This window comes from Pan troglodytes, chromosome 16 (assembly GCF_028858775.2).
Source record: "Pan troglodytes isolate AG18354 chromosome 16, NHGRI_mPanTro3-v2.0_pri, whole genome shotgun sequence".
Classification (NCBI taxonomy): domain Eukaryota; kingdom Metazoa; phylum Chordata; class Mammalia; order Primates; family Hominidae; genus Pan; species Pan troglodytes.
The window spans coordinates 11,301,160-11,319,229 of NC_072414.2; the positions used below are offsets into that span (position 1 = coordinate 11,301,160).

At 36.1% G+C, this 18,070-nt stretch overlaps 1 long non-coding RNA gene across 1 annotated transcript in view; it reads right to left on the reverse strand.

The window, feature by feature from the left end:
- Positions 1–2,030: 2,030 nt before the first annotated feature.
- Positions 2,031–18,070, reverse strand: part of LOC112205574 (uncharacterized) — a 116,660-nt gene continuing 100,620 nt past the window's right edge. Inside the window, exons 3-4 of the long non-coding RNA XR_002939579.2 lie at positions 6,919–6,955; positions 2,031–6,189 (exon numbers count right to left, since the gene is read on the reverse strand). This is a non-coding gene — a long non-coding RNA (uncharacterized LOC112205574). The remainder of the gene's footprint in view (positions 6,190–6,918; positions 6,956–18,070) is intronic.

Sequence of the window (18,070 nt, forward strand, 5' to 3'; positions counted from 1 at the left end):
ATCCTCAATCCACTGCAGGTCCCCTCTCATGGGCTAGGCTGCTTCTACCTCATCTGCTCCTCTTCTGTCCTGCAGGACAATGTTACCCTCTTAGAGCATGTAAAATCATCTTCTCTGGATTCATATCTATTAATATAGGTCCCTTCATAAATATTTCCAAATCTTTATTATTTACCCTATTTCACTAATTTTATTATGCATGTTTTTGAATTTTTACCACATTTGCTTTTTGGCTAGTGTGAGTCAGGACATGGTTTTCATTATCTGCACTTGGATGAAACTTTTCTGGAATTTTCTTCTGTCTCCTTCTGGTACGGCCACCTGCATCAACACTGGTAGAATGGAGGGAGAGGTGTAAATCACACAAACGATGGTGCAGCCTTCTTTATTAAAAATGATTTCTTTATCCTCACTCTTCATTCCACAAAAGGAGAGGTTAAGATATCCATTATTTTTTTATTTTATTTTATTTCAATTCTGGCACCTTTTATTTTCCCATGTTCTGGCTTCTTTTTTATTTTCTTCCAACTTTTATTTTAGAGTCACAGTGTCCATGTGCAGATTCGTTATATGAGTAAGCTGTGTGTCACTGGGGCTTGATATACAAAGGATTTTGTCACCCAGTTAGTGTACATAGTACCCAATAGGTAGCATTTTTAGTCCTCACCCTCCACGCTCAAGCAATCCCTAGGATCTATTGTTCCCCTCTTTGGGTTCATGTGTAGTCAGTGTTTATTCCTCACTCTTAAGTTAGAACATGTAGTATTTGGTTTTGTTTTATTGTGTTAACTCACTTAGGATAATGTCCTCCCGGTGCATCCATATTGCTGCAAATGACATGATTTCATTTTTTATGGCTGCATAGTATTCTGTGTATATATGTGGCACATTTTCATTATCTAGTCCACCATTGATGGGAATCTAGGTTAATTCCATGTCTTTGCTATTGCAAAATGTACTGCAGATATCCATTCTTTAAATCAAATTCTGATTCAAAATCAGAATAGGACTATCAAGATACTTTAAAATTCATTGGCAAACGAATTTTCATGTTGTTTTCATTTTTATGTGAATACAATGTATACCTCTATAATTCCACAGGGACTCTTAAATAAGTATAAAATTTACTTATTTACTGTATCACATTTTGACTGTGATATTTATCTTTTGTTTTAGATGCATGTTAAATCTTTCATTCAGTGACACACAGTGAATGAACCCATGGAGGCTCCTACAGACATTGTGGGTAGAAAAGTTCTCACTTTCCCTTTCACATTACAAATGCCAGTTCACTGTCTGTTTTCCCTGTGAATTTGATTCACAGTGTTCCTTCTTCACCTTAATTTTGCCAACTAGGAGCATACAGCCAGTGATACAATAATAATTGAATAATTGCCAGATGAATGAATCACAATGTTGTGGATAAATCATTATGGTTTGAATGTCTTACCACATGTAAACATATAAAAAATGGGTACATATGTAAATCAATGGTTTGCAAGACAGTGTATATCAAATATTGAAGGTCGGTGCAGTGACACGTGAAAGATTTGAAACAATGACCTTTGTCCTAGTAATGCCCCCAGTTTAATGATTCCAAAAATTTTCCAGTGGCAAAGATCTTGGAAAACTTTTTTATTTGAGATGAAGAATCTGAAGTCTGAAAGAACAAGGTGGCTCTATTTTCTAGAACAGGTCTGAAGAAGACAGGTCTAGTCACAGAAAAAACTCTAGAGATTGGCAAAAGTTCCTGCAGCGCATCTGAGTTAAGAAATTAACTGAGGCTGGGCAAAGAATCACCTAATTTGATTAGAGGTGCCTCACACACAAGGTTGGAAACAATTTCTTTTCTTAAACTACATCAGCCAAATTGGTAAACTTCAGGATTCATAGGACATTGGAAAGAAGACACAGATGGGTCTTCTCTCAGAAGTAGAGAATAATTGGTCCTACATTAAATGCAGTATCTGGGTCCAAGTAGCAAACGTAAGAGGCAAGATCGCAAAGAATGAAACTGTTCCCAAGAAATGTCTCAGAATAGTCAAGCGTATTTATTGAAATACAAAAATTTACAGTACCCAACAAGCTAAAATTCACAATAGCTGGCATCGAATAAATATTGGGCATGCAAAGAAATATAAAAATATCACCCAGAATGCATAGATAATTTAATTATTTGAAACCGGCCCAGAAGTGACACAGCAGTTATATAACATTAAAACAGTTAGTTTTTCATACATAGTTTTTGTCACTGCACTCTATACGTTGAAAAGTTAATAGAGATGAGGTGAAAATAAAGAAGACCCAGATAAAACTTCTAGGGAGGAAAGCTATAATGTCAGTGATGTTTTAAAAGTACAGGGAATGGTATTAACTGCATATTAGACTTGCAGAAGAAAAGATTAGTAAGCTTGAAGATATGGCAATGGAACCCATCTAAAATAAAAGAGACAAACATAATAAACATGAATGAAAACAGTATCAGTGAGCTGTGGTATAGCTTCCAGCAGCCTCACATATGTGTAACTGGAGTCCAAATTTATACAAAGTAATAAACCCACACATTCAAAAACTCAGTGAGTTCCCAAACACAAAAAACACGAATATATCTATTTAAAAAGCACTTCATGACCAAGTGGCTCCAAAACAATGATAAAGAAAGCACCTAGACAGAAGAAAGGCATGTTGGTAGAAAAGAATAGAAATCAGGCCAGGCGAGCCCGGTGGCTCACGCCTGCAATCCCAGCACTTTGGCAGGCCCAGGCGGGTAAATCACGAGGTCAGGAGATCGAGATCATCCTGGATAACATGGTGAAACCCCACCTCTACTAAAAATACAAAAAATTAACCGGGCCTGTTGGCGGGCGCCTGTAATCCCAGCTACTAGGAAGGCTGAGGCAGGAGAATGGCGGGAACCCGGGAGGCGGAGCTTGCAGTGAGCCGACATCACGCCACTGCACTCCAGCCTGGGCGACAGAGCTAGACTCCATCTCAAAAAAGGAAAAGAAAAAAATACAAATCAGGATAACATCAGATTTCTCAATGAAAATGTGTCTGGAAGTGGTTCCTTCCGGTGGGTTCTTGGTCTCACTGACTTCAAGAATGAAGCCGCAGACCCTTATGGTGAGTGTTACAGCTTTTAAAAATGGTATGTCCAGAGTTTGTTCCTTCAGATGTTCAGATGTGTCTAGAGTTTATTCCTTACCGTGGGCTCATGGTCTCGCTTTACTTCAGGAGTGAAGCCACAGACGTTCGCAGTGAGCGTTACAGCTCTTAAAGGTGGTGCGTCCAGAGTTGTTTCTTCCTCCTGCTGGGTTTGTGGTCTTGCTGACTTCAGGAGTGAAGCCACACACCTTCACAGTCAGTGTTACAGCTTGTAAAGGTAGTGCAGACCCAAACAATGAGCAGCAGCAAGATTTATTGAGAAGAGTGAAAGAACAAAGCTTTGACAGTCTGGAAGAGAACTCCAGCAGGTTGCCTCTGCTGGCTCTCCTGGCCAACTCTTATTCCCTTGTTTGTCCCGGCTCGCGTCCTGCTGATTGGTCTATTTTACAGAGCACTGATTGGTCCATTTTACAGAGTGCTGATTGGTCCATTTTTACAGAGTGCTAATTGGTGTGTTTACAAACCTTTAGCTAGACACAGAGCGCTGATTGGTGTGTTTACAATCCTTCAGCTAGACAGAAAAGTTCCCCAAGTCCCCACCCGACCCAGAAGCCCAGCTGGCTTCACCTCTCAAAAACAACACAGAAGTGACAGTGTGGTGATATTGTTAAAGCAATGAAAGAAGAAAAAGTCAATCGGTATTCTATACAAAGCAAAAATATTTTCCAAAAGCAAGGAAAAACAAAGACTGTTTCATGTACATGTAAGCAGAAATAACACATCACTAGTAGACTCTCACTACAATAAATGTTAAATTTCAGGTAGAAGGTAAACAATGACAGATAAAAATTTGAATCTACACAAAAGAGTGAAGAACACAGGGATTTGTAGTTCCATGAGTAAGTAATAAGATAATTTTAGTATTGTTTATATATGTTTAGCATATAATGTACTATTTACACAAAAAAATTACAATGTGCTGAGGGATTGCCAGTAAAAGTAAACTGTATGACAAATTTACAAAGATCAGAAAGGAAGAAATGCATTTATACCATTTTAAGACTCTTATACATTTCATACACTTGTAGGATATCACTTGAAAGTAGACTCCGATAAGTTAAATGTACACAGTAAACCCTAAATCGACCACCAGAATAATAAAAGAGTTACAAATAATAATCCAATAAAAGAAAACTGAATCATAAAACATACCATATTATTCCAAAATAAAGCAGATAAAGAAGAAAAAAGAATCAAATGATCATTTTATGAAACATACCATATTATTCCAAAATAAAGCAGATAAAGAAGAAAAAAGAACCAAATGATCATTTTAATTTTAAACAGTCTGCACAAACTCTAAGACATTGTCAGATATGACATAAAAGCAAAAGCCAACAATAAGTTTCCTGAAGAAATGCATTTTAAATACAAAGATATACATAGTGTAAAGGTAAAAAAATAGACAAATATATGCCATCATAACAAATATCAAAACAAACCTTTAATGGTGATGTTTTTAAAAATCAAACTAGATTTCATACCAAAATCATACCAGGAATAAAGAAAATTAGTTCATAACAATATGGGACAGTTTATCAAGAACCTACAGTAATCCTAATCTTTCATCACCAAGCAACAATCTTCAAAATACATGAAGTGAAAACTGATAGAACTTCAAAGAGAAACAGACAAATTAAAAATTATAGTTGTAAATTCTAATACCCCTCTCTCAATGTTAAATAAGTAGAGGAAAAAATATTGGTAACAGTATAGAATATTGTGAAAATACTATTCTATAACTTGTTCTAACTGGCATTTATAGATTCATATGCTCCACGCAACAGCAACAGAATACACTCACCTTTTGGAAGCACACTGAACATTTAGAAAGATAACCTACATTCTGGGACAAAAAACAACTCTAAATAAACTTAGGAATAATTCAAGGCATACAATTGCTAACATTCATTCTGGATAAAATCTGTTAGCAAAGTAGGAATAAGCCAAAGTCCAATGAAGTTAACTTCCTTGAGCTGAGAAGACCGTTTACTAAAAACCTACAGTGAACATTATACTTAACTATAAAAGACTTACGTATTTTCTCCAGGACTGGAAAAAGGCAAATATGTCCATTCTTACCACTTCTTCAACAATGCTACATGGTGCCCTAGCTAGTTCAATCAGGAAAAAATAGAAAAGAAAAAGAAAAATAATACAGATAGGAAAAAAGAAAGAAAACTATTTTGCAGATGACATGACATCTGTGTAGACAATTTCAGGGAATCTACCAAAAAAAACCCCAAGAACTAATAATTGATTGTAGCCAGATTAGAGATACAAGATAAACACAGAATATTTGTGTGTGTGTGGGTGGGTGTGGGTGTGTGTGTAAACTAATTTTTTTTTCAGTCAGAATCTCTCTCTCTTACCCAGGCTGGAGTGTAGTGGTGCAATCTCGGCTCACTGCAATCTCTGCCTCCAGGGTTCAAGTGATTCTCAAGCCTCCGCCTCCTGAGTAGCTGGGATTACAGGTGTGTGCCACCACACCTGGCTAATTTTCATATTTTTAGTAGAGACGGGGTTTCACCACGTTGGCCAGGCTGGTCTCGAACGCCTGACCTCAAGCAATCCGTGTGCCTCACCCTCCCAAAGTGTTGGGATTACAGGCGTGAGCCTCTGCGCCTGGCCAAGAAACTCCAATTTAAAAAATACCATAAAAACTTTTAAAGGCATAAATATGACAAAATGTGCAGAATCTTTACACTGAAAATTATAGAACATTAATAAAATAAATAAAACAAGACCTAAATAAGTAAAAAGACATACCTTGTTCATAGAATGGAAAACTAAACACAGCAAAGATGTTAATTTTCCCCAATTAATATATAGATATAAATAAATTCCTACCTAAATCCCAACAAATTTTCTGTAGACATTAGTAAACATTCTAAAACTTACATGGAAAGACAAATGAACTAAAATAGCTACAACAGTTCTGAGAAAGAAAAATTACATTGGAGGAATCACAGTACCTGAATATAAGATGTAGTGTATAGCTACAGTAATTAAGACATTGCAGAACTGTGGAGAGATAGAGACATATATCAGTGAAACAGAATAGAGTCTATAAACAGACCCACAGAATAATAGACAAAACTTTTTGATAGATGTGCAAAAGAAATTCAGTGAAATAAGATTTAAATAGAAGGTGTTGGTTGTATATCCAACACACACATACAAAATGAACTTCACCTTATGCTTTACTCCTAAAGCAAAAATAATCTCAATGGACTATTTATCTCAATATAAAATGTAAAACTGTGAAACTTTTATACAAGAAAGTGTAGGAGAAAATTTGTTAACCTAAGTTTGGAAGAAGACATCTTAGACATGACACCAAAAGCACAATTCATGAAAGAAAAACAATCAATAAATTGGACTTCTGTGAATGATAATGTTAAGTGAATGAGAAGTCAAGGTGCAGAATGGATGGAAATATTTGCAAATCATACGACTGACAAAGGACTCTTATCAGGGAAATATAAGGAATTATCTAAACCCACAAGAAAATAATCTATTTAAAATGGGAATGTCTTCAATAGACATTTTGCTGAAGACAATATATCGATGGCACACTATTATCCATTACAGAAATTCAAATTAAGGCCATCATGAGATACCATTCTATCTACGGAAATCACTAAAATAATTAAAAATATGAAAACACCAAGTAGCGCTGGGAATGTATAATGGTACAGCTATTATGCAAAACAGTTTGATATTTTATTATAAAGTTAAAAAGGCACTTACCATATGATCTAGCAGTCTACCCTTGAACATTTTTACCCTAGAGAAATGAAAACTAATGTTGACACAAAAATCTGTACAATGTTCACAGCAGCATTATTTGTACTGCCCAAATCAGGAAATAACCCAAATGTGCTTCAACCAGTGAGGAATAAACAATGATACATTTATGCAACAGAATACTACTCAGAAATAAACACAAACACACTATTGATACATGCAATGACATAGATTTCAAATCATTAGACTGAGTGAAAAAAAAACAAATATCAAAAGATTACCTTCCATACATTTATAAATATTTTATACTTTATAATACATCCTTGAAATTATAAATTTATAGTCATGGAGAACAAATCCATAGAGGTCAGGCGTAGGACTGGAGGAGGGTATTATTAACACAGGGTTGCATGTGAGAATTTTTTTTTTTGCAGTGTTGGAAAAATTCTGTATCCCGAGTGTAATGGTTGTTATACAAATGCATACATACAATAAAATTCAATATATTTGTATATATAAAGATTGCATATAAAAATTGGTGAAACCTGGCCAGGCGTAGTGGCTCACACCTGTTATCCCAGCACTTTGGGAGGGCGAGGTGGGCAGATCACAAGGTCAGGAGATCGAGACCATCCTGGCTAACACGGTGAAACCCCGCCTCTACTAAAAATACAAAAAAGTTAGCCAGGTATGGTGGCGGGCGCCTGTAGTCCCAGCTACTCTGGAGGCTGAGGCAGGAGAATGGTGTGAACCCGGAAGGTGGAGGTTATAGCGAGCCGAGATCATGCCACTGCACTACAGCCTGGGCCACAGAGCGAGACTCCGTCTCAAAAAAAATAAAAATAAACATTGGTAAAACCTTAAGAAGCCGTGTAGTGTAGTTAATAGTATTGTACCGGGCCTGGCGTGGTGGCTCACGCCTGTAATCCCAGCACTTTGGGAGGCCGAGGCGGGAGGATCATGAGGTCAGGAGATCGAGACCGTCCTGGCTAACATGGTGAAACCCCGTCTCTACTAAAAATACAAAAAAGTTAGCCAGGCGTGGTGGCGGGTGCCTGTAGTCCCAGCTACTGGGGAGGCTGAGGCAGGAGAATGGTGGGAACCTGGAAGGCGGAGCTTGCAGTGGGCTGAGATGGCACCACTGCACTCCAGACTGGGCGACAGAGTGAGACTCCGTCTCAAAAAAAAAAAAAAAAAGTATGGTACCAATGTCAAGTTCTTGGTTTTGATAATTGTACTGTGTTAAATAACATGTTATCACTGGGGGCCAGCTAGGTTTGTCATGGGTAAACATGGCTCACGATTCTATTTTGCTAGCAGTTTACCACCAAGAAGCAACATGTTCTTTGTGTGCTCATTTCCTTAGTACTTTCATTCTCTCAAGTACACAAAACATATGCTTTGAACAGGATCCTTTTCTCACTTTAAGATCCCAATCAGCAATGTGGCCTTTGATAGCAAATTTTGCATCTCTGATTTGGCAAAACCAAGACTTCCTATTTTACTCTTGAGAAATTTGCATCGCAGTGAACACAATATTGGGAATTAACTAATTTTGTAGTCTGCCACTCTCCATTCATGACTATTAATGATAGTCCTAGATGAGGACTGTGACCAGGTCCTGAGTTTGAGATCAAGGTAATATTTATGCATGGTATCCCACAAATGCATGGTTGCAGGACGGGAGATGACACAATAAGAAGCAAAGAATAGGGAGGCATAGGAAAAAAATGTATGCCAAATGCCTCATAATATCACTGCTGTTTAATGCTTAAAATTGAGTTTGGCTTTATGACATTGTTTCAGTTAATATCATAGTCTTGTCACACAGGGTGTGACCTTAAGAAACATATTTTCTCAGTCTTAGAGTATTGTGTTTTTAAACTTGTTTAAGTGCTGTTTTCTATTTTTATCTTTAAGACAAGATGTATAAATTCATGTGAATAACTATTAAGATAATGGCTAGCAATCATTCAATTCATTTTACGTGTCAAGAATTGTTCCATGCGTTTTCCATCAATCACGTCATGCCATGGCTACTGTTACAGGTCTGACTCAATGTAAGGTGATTCTCCCTACAAGAAAATGATAAGCCCCTGGAGTAAACCCACAGCTTAACTGGTAGGTGTTTAGTTTGAGCAAGTATACAGTATTTTACAACTGAGCAAGTAATCCACACATGCCATCTGTCAAGAGATGTAATGGTAATCCCCATCACCGACCTCAACTCATCCTCCAATACTGGAGGAATAAGAAGGTCTACATGTTCAGCGTGGTAGAAAAGAAAATCAGGTTGGGACTCAGGACATACCTGAGCTTTCAGAACAGTCCAAGATGGTTACCATGATTTGAATATTTGATGTGATATGAAATAAATCCTCATTGCATCTTAAAGAAATGAGATTAAGATTTTTCTTTTACACCAGAATTCTTAAAACATGGTCTTTAGGCTTGAATTACAAATAGGCAGCACTTACAGCAAACACCCACACCAAAGTTCCCCAGAATGCCTTTCAATGTTTATTTTAAACACGGTCTTTGTCATTTGCTTTCTCTCTGCTCTTTCCTCTGGTTTATTGTCCATCTGTAATGAGTCAACCAATCAGGCCACTCCCAAAAAAACTTGCCAAAGGCATGTGAAAGGTTTAGTTAAAAGCAATAAAAAGTATTTAAATAGCTGCTAAATCAAAATGACTGAATTATGTATTATAATTAGTAAAGGAGAGGAAATGTACTTTTTCAATATGAAAACTGTTTCTCATATTATGTCATATACAACATAACTCTACAAGATGATGTACATTATAGTAAAAAGTAATATAACTTGGGTAGCAATTTGCTACTATATAAGATTTCAGAGATGCACATCCTTTGACCCAGAATTTTAAATTCTATGAATATATTCTACAAAAATAATAGACCTCTAGTACAGACGAATGTACAGGGATGTGGACTCCAATACTGTTTCTTTTGGCAAAATACAAAAAGAAAACCAGCTACTGTATACATCCATCAAAGAATAATGGATAATTTTTTAAATATACTATAACACACCCTTTCAACAGATTAACATACAAATATTAGAGATAATCAGTAATTTCTGAATATTTAACACATCCACAGTAAAAGACTATAGAACAGAACAGTGAGATGATTTTTCTTCCTATACAGTGGTGAAGAGGATGGTAGGGTGCAGCGAACCAGAGGGATGGTGTTCTGATTTCATCACTTAATGCCTTTGTAACCTTTCAATAGTTACCCTATCACATTTTAGTGTCCTCACTTGTGCAGTGGATGTAAAAAGGCATACTATGTATTTTTTTAGTTATAACGTTCCAACCAATTAAAGGAGCATTGATAACACCGCATGGCAATTCTATGACATGATATATCTAGTTTAAATTAACACAATTACCATTGTATAGTCTACTGCACGCAGGAAAACAGAAATATGCATATTTGTGTATATAGGTATTTACAAGCATAGATCTGAAAACGCAGACACCCAGGTATGAATGTTGAAGGTGGTTTCAAATTTCAGGATTCAGAAAGTAGATGACAGTCTATTATTATGTAATTTTTTCTAGATTTAAATTTTTATCAACAAAATATTTTCTTCCCTCAAAAATTAGAAAGTTAACACAGCAAAATAATTACTCGCATATAGTTCTGAATATTCCTCAAAGAAAATTTCTAAGTCTATAAGAAGACAGCTGAATATCATTCCTAAATGTCATATCAGGAATTTTGTTATTGGGATTTGTTTCCTGCCTCTGCTTCACCCTTAACTTTGTCAATGTCCTTTTATAATACTTTTAGAATACAGAAGAACCTGGAGGTAAATTCCACATAATTTACAACACATAGGAAAAAAGGACCTACACTTGCTTATTTTGTGAGAGGTGGCAGTGAAGAGATTTCTGCAACAGATGACTGAGCTAGGAGATGGCACACGAGGTACAAGGGTGGGGGTAAGTTAGAAACAAAATTCTGAAGTCGGAGGAGTTTCATATAGAAGTGGTTCAAAAATGAAGTTCAATAGTTTTCCTATTAATGAATTTAATAAAGTTGTTTAAGTGGAATGAAAATTAAAAGATTGGGGGTAAAAATCACAAACTTTTAAATAAGGTTATATACTGGTAATAGTCACAGGATTTTAAAGATAATGTATAAAACTATGAAGAAATTTTGCTTCTGGAGCTTTTGTGGTAGATGAAAAAGTCCGAAGAACACAAAATAGAGAATCAGTATCCAAATCTAAAATCAAAATTGATGTTGACTTCCCATTAAACAAAAAACTCCACATCAATCTAAACATTCAAAAAAAAAAAAAGTCTTACCAATGTAATTAAAGTAGAAATATAAAGCGCTAATAATACAAAGGAATACAAAAACAACTTTATTTGTGGATTGTCACATGAATATAAAATCGATAGATATTAACAACACTTTTACGTTTTCCAGAAAAAAAAAGCCAATCCCTTTATATGGTAGGAAACAAACAAACAAGCAAAATCCACGTCTGGGGGCCTAAACCCTAGAAAGAATGAAGTCAGGGGAGTTGAGCGATATTTCCCATCTCAATTTCCCCGCGCAAACCAGAGACGAGAAATTCCTAGCAAGCGCCCTGATCTTAAAGGGACCTGGCCAAGGCCCAAGAGACTGAGGCCCGCAGGAGCGCAGCCGCTCCACCTGGCTCCGCCTCACCAGCGCAGAGCGGAAGCTCCTGGCCCGGCCCCCGTAGCCGACGGCCTCCCCGCCGCCCACATGACCTTCCCACAGCACACCGCGAGGTAGCCTCCGGTCTGACCGGCGCTTCTGCGGCAGTGCGCTGTCAGGCGCACCCATGGTTACCGTCCTGGGACAAACCGGGAATACCCGGAGACCAGAGGGTTATTGAGTCTTCTCTCTGGGCTGTTAAGAAGTCAAGAATAAACAGTTTCCAAAAGTCTCAGTCACCCCACGATCGATTTCTATATCCTTGCTGTTTTTCAGCATAGCATAAAATAAGTGTAAAATAACTTTTTTTTGCCGTTGCTTCCAGAAAAAAGCATTTCAGGTTGCATGGAAAGAAAATCCTGTAGTTTATACATTCTGTAGCTGCATTCTTACAGGTCAGTCCTGAAAAGCTGAATCTGAAAGGTTAATAGCTTACGAAGTAGCGTGCACCCTAAAATACGTATTTAGACAAATGTACCAGTACCAACAAAATCACAGTAAGAAGAAAATACTCAAAAATGGTTTTAAAAAATAGCACTTGTCATACTATTCAGGGAGACTCCTGTTACAATTTTTCACTGAATATATTTTGTATATAACATAAAACTTAATAAAAATCTACAATCCAGAGTGGATGTATAAAGATTTTAGAATTTCCAGCCATATATTAAAAAGTAACCTTAGATTCTCCACCTTTGACCATATATATAAATTCTCGATGTAATAAAAGACTATGCATCTTAAAAGAAAATTAAACAGCAATAAAATATTTCCTAACTGTCCACATGAAATTGGAAATATTTACATTTGTCCATAAAATTATTTAATAATGTTTAGGCATACTAGAGAAAGACTACAAATAATAGTTAAATATTTGTAATGTATTTGCAGTGAAGGACCCAATATAATGCTAATAAAATATCATGACCTAAAATTAATAAGTAATAAAAGCAACCTAACTTTAAAAATAATGTAATAATGTATTAAGTGACATGAGCAGGCACTTTTCCAGAAAAACACATAAATAACACAATAAACACTATGTATCCTCCAAAATTAAATAAGCTAATTAGAGAAACCACTTTAGCCTGACTGGGGAGAAAATGAATTACTAATATTTAGGCTTGAGAATTGCCTATGTAATTTATTACATACACTTTTTTTTTTTTGAGACATTGTCTCACTCTTGGTGCCCAGGCTGGAGTGCAGTGGCGTGATCTCGGCTCACTGCAACCTCCGCCCCCGGGGTTCAAGCAATTCTCCTGCCTCAGCCTCCTGAGTAGCAGGATTACAGGTGCCCACCACTATGCCCGGCTATTTTTTGTATCTTTAGTAGAGACGGGGTTTCATCATGTTCAGGCCAGGCTGGTCGCGAACTCCCAACCTCAGGTTATCCACCCACTGCCGCCTCCCAAAGTGCTGGGATTACAGGCGTGCGCCACGACGCCTGTTCTGTTACATACACATTTTAATGTAGGATATGTATTGCTATATCCTTTTTTGACTCATTGATTTTATTATTACTGAAGTGTAAGGTTCATCAGAATGCTTTCTGCAGCATTTTCTGCAAAATTTAAAAATAAAAATACACTAAATTTTTATGAATAGGCCATAGGCAAATTGAAGGGTATATGTATTTTGGAATACAAAGTGCTAACAAAAATACTGCAGTGGATATCTAATGATATGGAAAGAGCACTATGACATACTACAAATAATCAATTTGGAAAATAAAATGTGAATATCACCTATATAGCTATATATACATATATATAGCTATATATACATATATATAGCTAGATCAATCTATTAAATATATATAGAAACATATACATTAGTAGATACAGATCTGGTTAAATGCCATTGAAAGCATTATGAAAAATCTAATATCTATATTTATAGCTGTATCTACATCTAAATTGCTATCTCTATGTAGGTAGACATATAAGTTCATTTGGATACATTGGTAGACGTACTGGAAAATATGCAAACATAAACACAATTAAAAATGGTATGCAGTTGGCGGGGCCCAGTGGCTCACGCCTGTAATCCCAGCACTTTGGGAGGCCAAGGCAGGCAGATCACAAGGTCAGGAGATCGAGACCATCCTGGCTAACACGGTGAAACCCCGTCTCTACTAAAAAACAAAAAATTAGCTGGGCGTGGTGGCGGGCACCTGTAGTCCCAGCTACGCGGGAGGCTGAGGCAGGAGAATGGCGTGAACCCGGGAGGCGGAGCTTGCAGTAAGCCGAGATTGCGCCACCGCACTCCAGCCTGGGCGACAGAGCGAGACACCGTCTCAAAAAATAATAATAATAATAATAATGGTATGCAGTTAAATGGAAAAAAGGATATTGTGTATATGCATTTTAATGTTTAATTTGTAATCTTCTGTATGTTTGAATATTCACAGTAAATTGTACGAATTGTATAATTTAAAAGACATTATAATTTGCTGTTCATTGAAGTCCATCAACAGTGGTTCCTTGGAATCGTTTCTGTCCAGGACTCTGAACTCTGTCTTCACAATCACCACCAGGATCTACAGCAGCTGCTGGGAGCCTGGGTTCTTAGAAATTTGTTTGCTCTCATTCTTCCATTTTTGGATGACAGATGGCGCTACAACATGGGTTTCTGATAGTTGCATAAATTTCTAACACTGACAACTCACATATGAATGAAGTGGATTTTAACGTTAAAAAATGGAGTTGTTCTCAGGGTTCACACATTTTCTTCGAGGAAGAGAAATTAATGTAAATTTTCACAGGAAGAGTTTAAGGCCTTTAGCAACTGGGGAATGCAGGGCACTATCCCTGTGCTAAGAAGAAGCTGCAAAATAAATTCTCTTGACTTCTCACTCAAATGTCTAAGAGCAGTTTCTGTTATAATTCAGTAATTTTTCTGGACACAGGATGGCTCCCCAACTCCAAAGTGACAGAAATATTAATATAATAAACAGTGAGCCTGGAGGAAGATATAATTGCGGTATATCTCAGTTGGAATATGCAGAAAATGGATAGAAGAGGTAGTGGAAGAGGTGCTGGAAAATTGTGGGTTGAGAACAAAAACAAAGGTATACATTTAAACTGAAAGACTTTAATAGAGAAGGCAGTCACTTCCCTCAAATTATTGAAGCACAAGCAAATTCCCCAATATTAGCAATTTTTAAGCTATGAGCAAAATCTTCCATTAGCCACTTTGTTTTAGGGTATTTCTAGGGGCTTATGGGCTTACAGAAGACCCTGCCTCATGATTTAACTAATGCATTCGTCACTTTTGGATGCTCAACAAGTGCTAGGGAAAAAGGGATAATAGAAAAATAGTATAAAGCTGAATGTAGCCCGTGAGTAATATAAACTCATATAAATAAGATACTACAAATCAGAAAAGAACTGAATAATTTATTTTTGAAGGAAAACAATATTCCAGTAAGGAAGTGCTGGAAAAAAGCATGGGAACATGTCAAAGTCTACAGAAGCCAGCCTGAAGGAGTCAGAACTCCAAATAATTTATATAGATAATCTCCCCTTGAGGAGGTAGAGCATATCTTATGACTTAAGTGTGGGCTTCTCATAGTGACTTCCTTCTAAGGAGTATAGTATGGAAATGGAGAAAAATAAATACTTTTACAGTGGAGAACCCTGAGAATCATTGTCCAAACCAGGTGTTGAAGGTCAACATCAACAGTGATAATTCATGTTGATAACATATACCATTGATAGGATGTTATAAAACTGGCAGTTTATCTTGATGAACCTTCTCCCTCAAAATCCATAGCACCAGTCTAATAATGAGAAAATCATAAAATAGATCCCAATTGATGGATGTTTTACAAAATATTTGACCAGTAATTCTAAAAAGTGTCAAAGTTATCAAAAACAAGGTAAGTCTAAAAAAGCCATCACAGTCTAGAGGATCCTAAGGAAACATGATGAGTAAATGGGGTTTGGAATTCAGACTGAGATCCTGGAAGAGACAAAGCACAGATTAGAAGGACACCAAGGAAATTTGAATAAGTGTGCATTTTAGTTAATAATACACCAATATTGGTTCATTCACTGTAATAAATGTACCATACCTATGTAAGATGTCACTAAGGGCAAAACTGGGTGTCAGATGCTCTGGACTATCTTTAGGAGGAACTCTGAGTAGCTACATAGGAAATTTCTTTACTACTTTCCCATCTTTTCTCTAAATTTAGAACTGTGTTACAAGAACTTTAATTTTAAAAAATAGATAAAAGCTAGTAAGGGATTTAACCCAATGATCAAAATGATAATCATGAGTCCAAACCAATATAAATCAGTGAATGAATGAATGAATGAAGGTGAAAGTAAAACTCTTCCAGACAGTAGGATACCAACTAATAACTAAAGGATAAAAGATAAAGGAATTACAAAGTCATGAATTTATGCTAAAATAGTAAGTTAAATTGTGACTATGTATCTTCCCACAAATTACCTTTATTAATTACAAAATGGAAATGTTAATTATGGAGAAATCTATCCTAATCAAGTGATCAAAGTTACTATCACCAATATTGGTAAAAATCAACATCATTTGCCTCATTGAAAAGATGCTCTAAGAAGGACACAGCATCTCTTCAATAACATTCTTGCTAAAAATGCATAACATAAATCTAATCATGGAAAAACATTAGACAAACAGAAATTGAGAAATAATTCACAAAATAAGTGACCATAGGCCTCAAAAACCTAAAAGTCATGATTCTCAAATAAATGTTGAAGATTTATTCCAGAGAAAAGGTGCTGAAAGAAAGATAGTTAAATGCAACATATTATCCTTGATTCTAAACTAATGGCTGTAAAGGACATACTTGTGACAAGTGACAAAACTTGAATATAGATTGTGAATTAGATAATAGCACTTAATCAATCCTAAATTTCCAGAACCATGTTTATGTAAGAGGATGTCAGTGTTACTGGAAATGTACTCCAAAATATTTAGGATTAAAAGAACATTCTTTATCTAATTTATTAACAAATAATTTGTAAAAAGTGTGTGTGGAGGGTAGTGGGTGTGACATGTTTACGCAAACCCATATATCTATCCATGTGTATAGAGAAAGACAATGATAAAAATAATAAATCAAATGAAGCAAAAATGAAGCATTTTAAACAAAATATAAATGATGAATCTGGGTAAAGAAAGTATAGAAGTCCCTTGTCCTATTCTTGCAACTTTTTTTTAAGCTTAAAATCACAGAAACAAAGTTACAATAAGTAATTTTGGGAATAATTTACTATTTCATTAATCTAGAAAAAATATGCATCACTATATTCATAAAAGTGAGTTTAACAATACTGTGCATAGTGACTATAACTACTACTGCAATTCTGGAATCAAATAATGAAAGTATACTATCATGTATTGGAAATAAATGAATAATTTTCCAGCCTTCTATTTATTCTATATACATTTCAATATTCTGCTTTACAAAAATGTTGGAAATAATGCCAGTGTGAATGATAAAATAAGTTTTGACTGTTATTAACTAGTATGGCTAATTCCAGTTATGCCTGATGAAATATTTGTGAAATGAAAAGACTAACCCAAATAGTTAGAATGTTTTGGAGCGTTCTGAGAACAAGATACATTCCTGAATTTCAACTGAAAGGAGTAAATGAACAAGTTGTGTTGTTATTTATCATTTCCTCTTTGTCTTCAATACCTCAATCATTAACAAAATTGCAAAAAAAAAAAAAAGCCTTGAAGTATCATCATGTTCTTCATTTCTTCATGGTTTTCCCACTCTAAACATAGATATCTACCTAAGGTGCTTGATGCTGAGGCTTTCAGCTGGGCCCATCCATCTACCAACTGCATCACCAGGATTCTAGCCAGGACAGGAATAGAGCCTGGCATGTCTTTTAAAGCCATAGAAATGTATTGGAGATTATCATGCGCTTTCTGACTGCCATGAATCAAGAATAGATGCTGTGATTATTTTTCATGTGGTTGAAATATTTGTAGTGATTTTGAGTTAGAATTAAAAAAAAATTCTTGTCCCACACAGGAAAGTCTATGCATAATAAACAATAATGGGTTACTCTACAGACACTACCTATTTGCAGCTAAGTATTCATGCCTCTCTGGGTGTGTTTTCCCCTCACTCCATCGAAATAAAACTTTCAAACATCACTGTGAACCTTCATGCGGTTAAATCTGGTCGACACTTCTCACTGCTTGTCTTATTTGACCGCTCGTGTGCATCCACGTATTTCTGAGCCTCCCCTTTAAGTAGCCTCCTTTCTGTTTCTGAGCCTCCATTTTCCATGTAATTCACTGAACTCTCTGACTTGTCTAACTCAGTTTTGTTTATTGATTCCTCCTCCTCTGTTCATAAGTCTAAAACGTTGGAATACTCAGTATGGTAATAGCCCCTACACAAATCCATTTCCATGCATGCAAATGT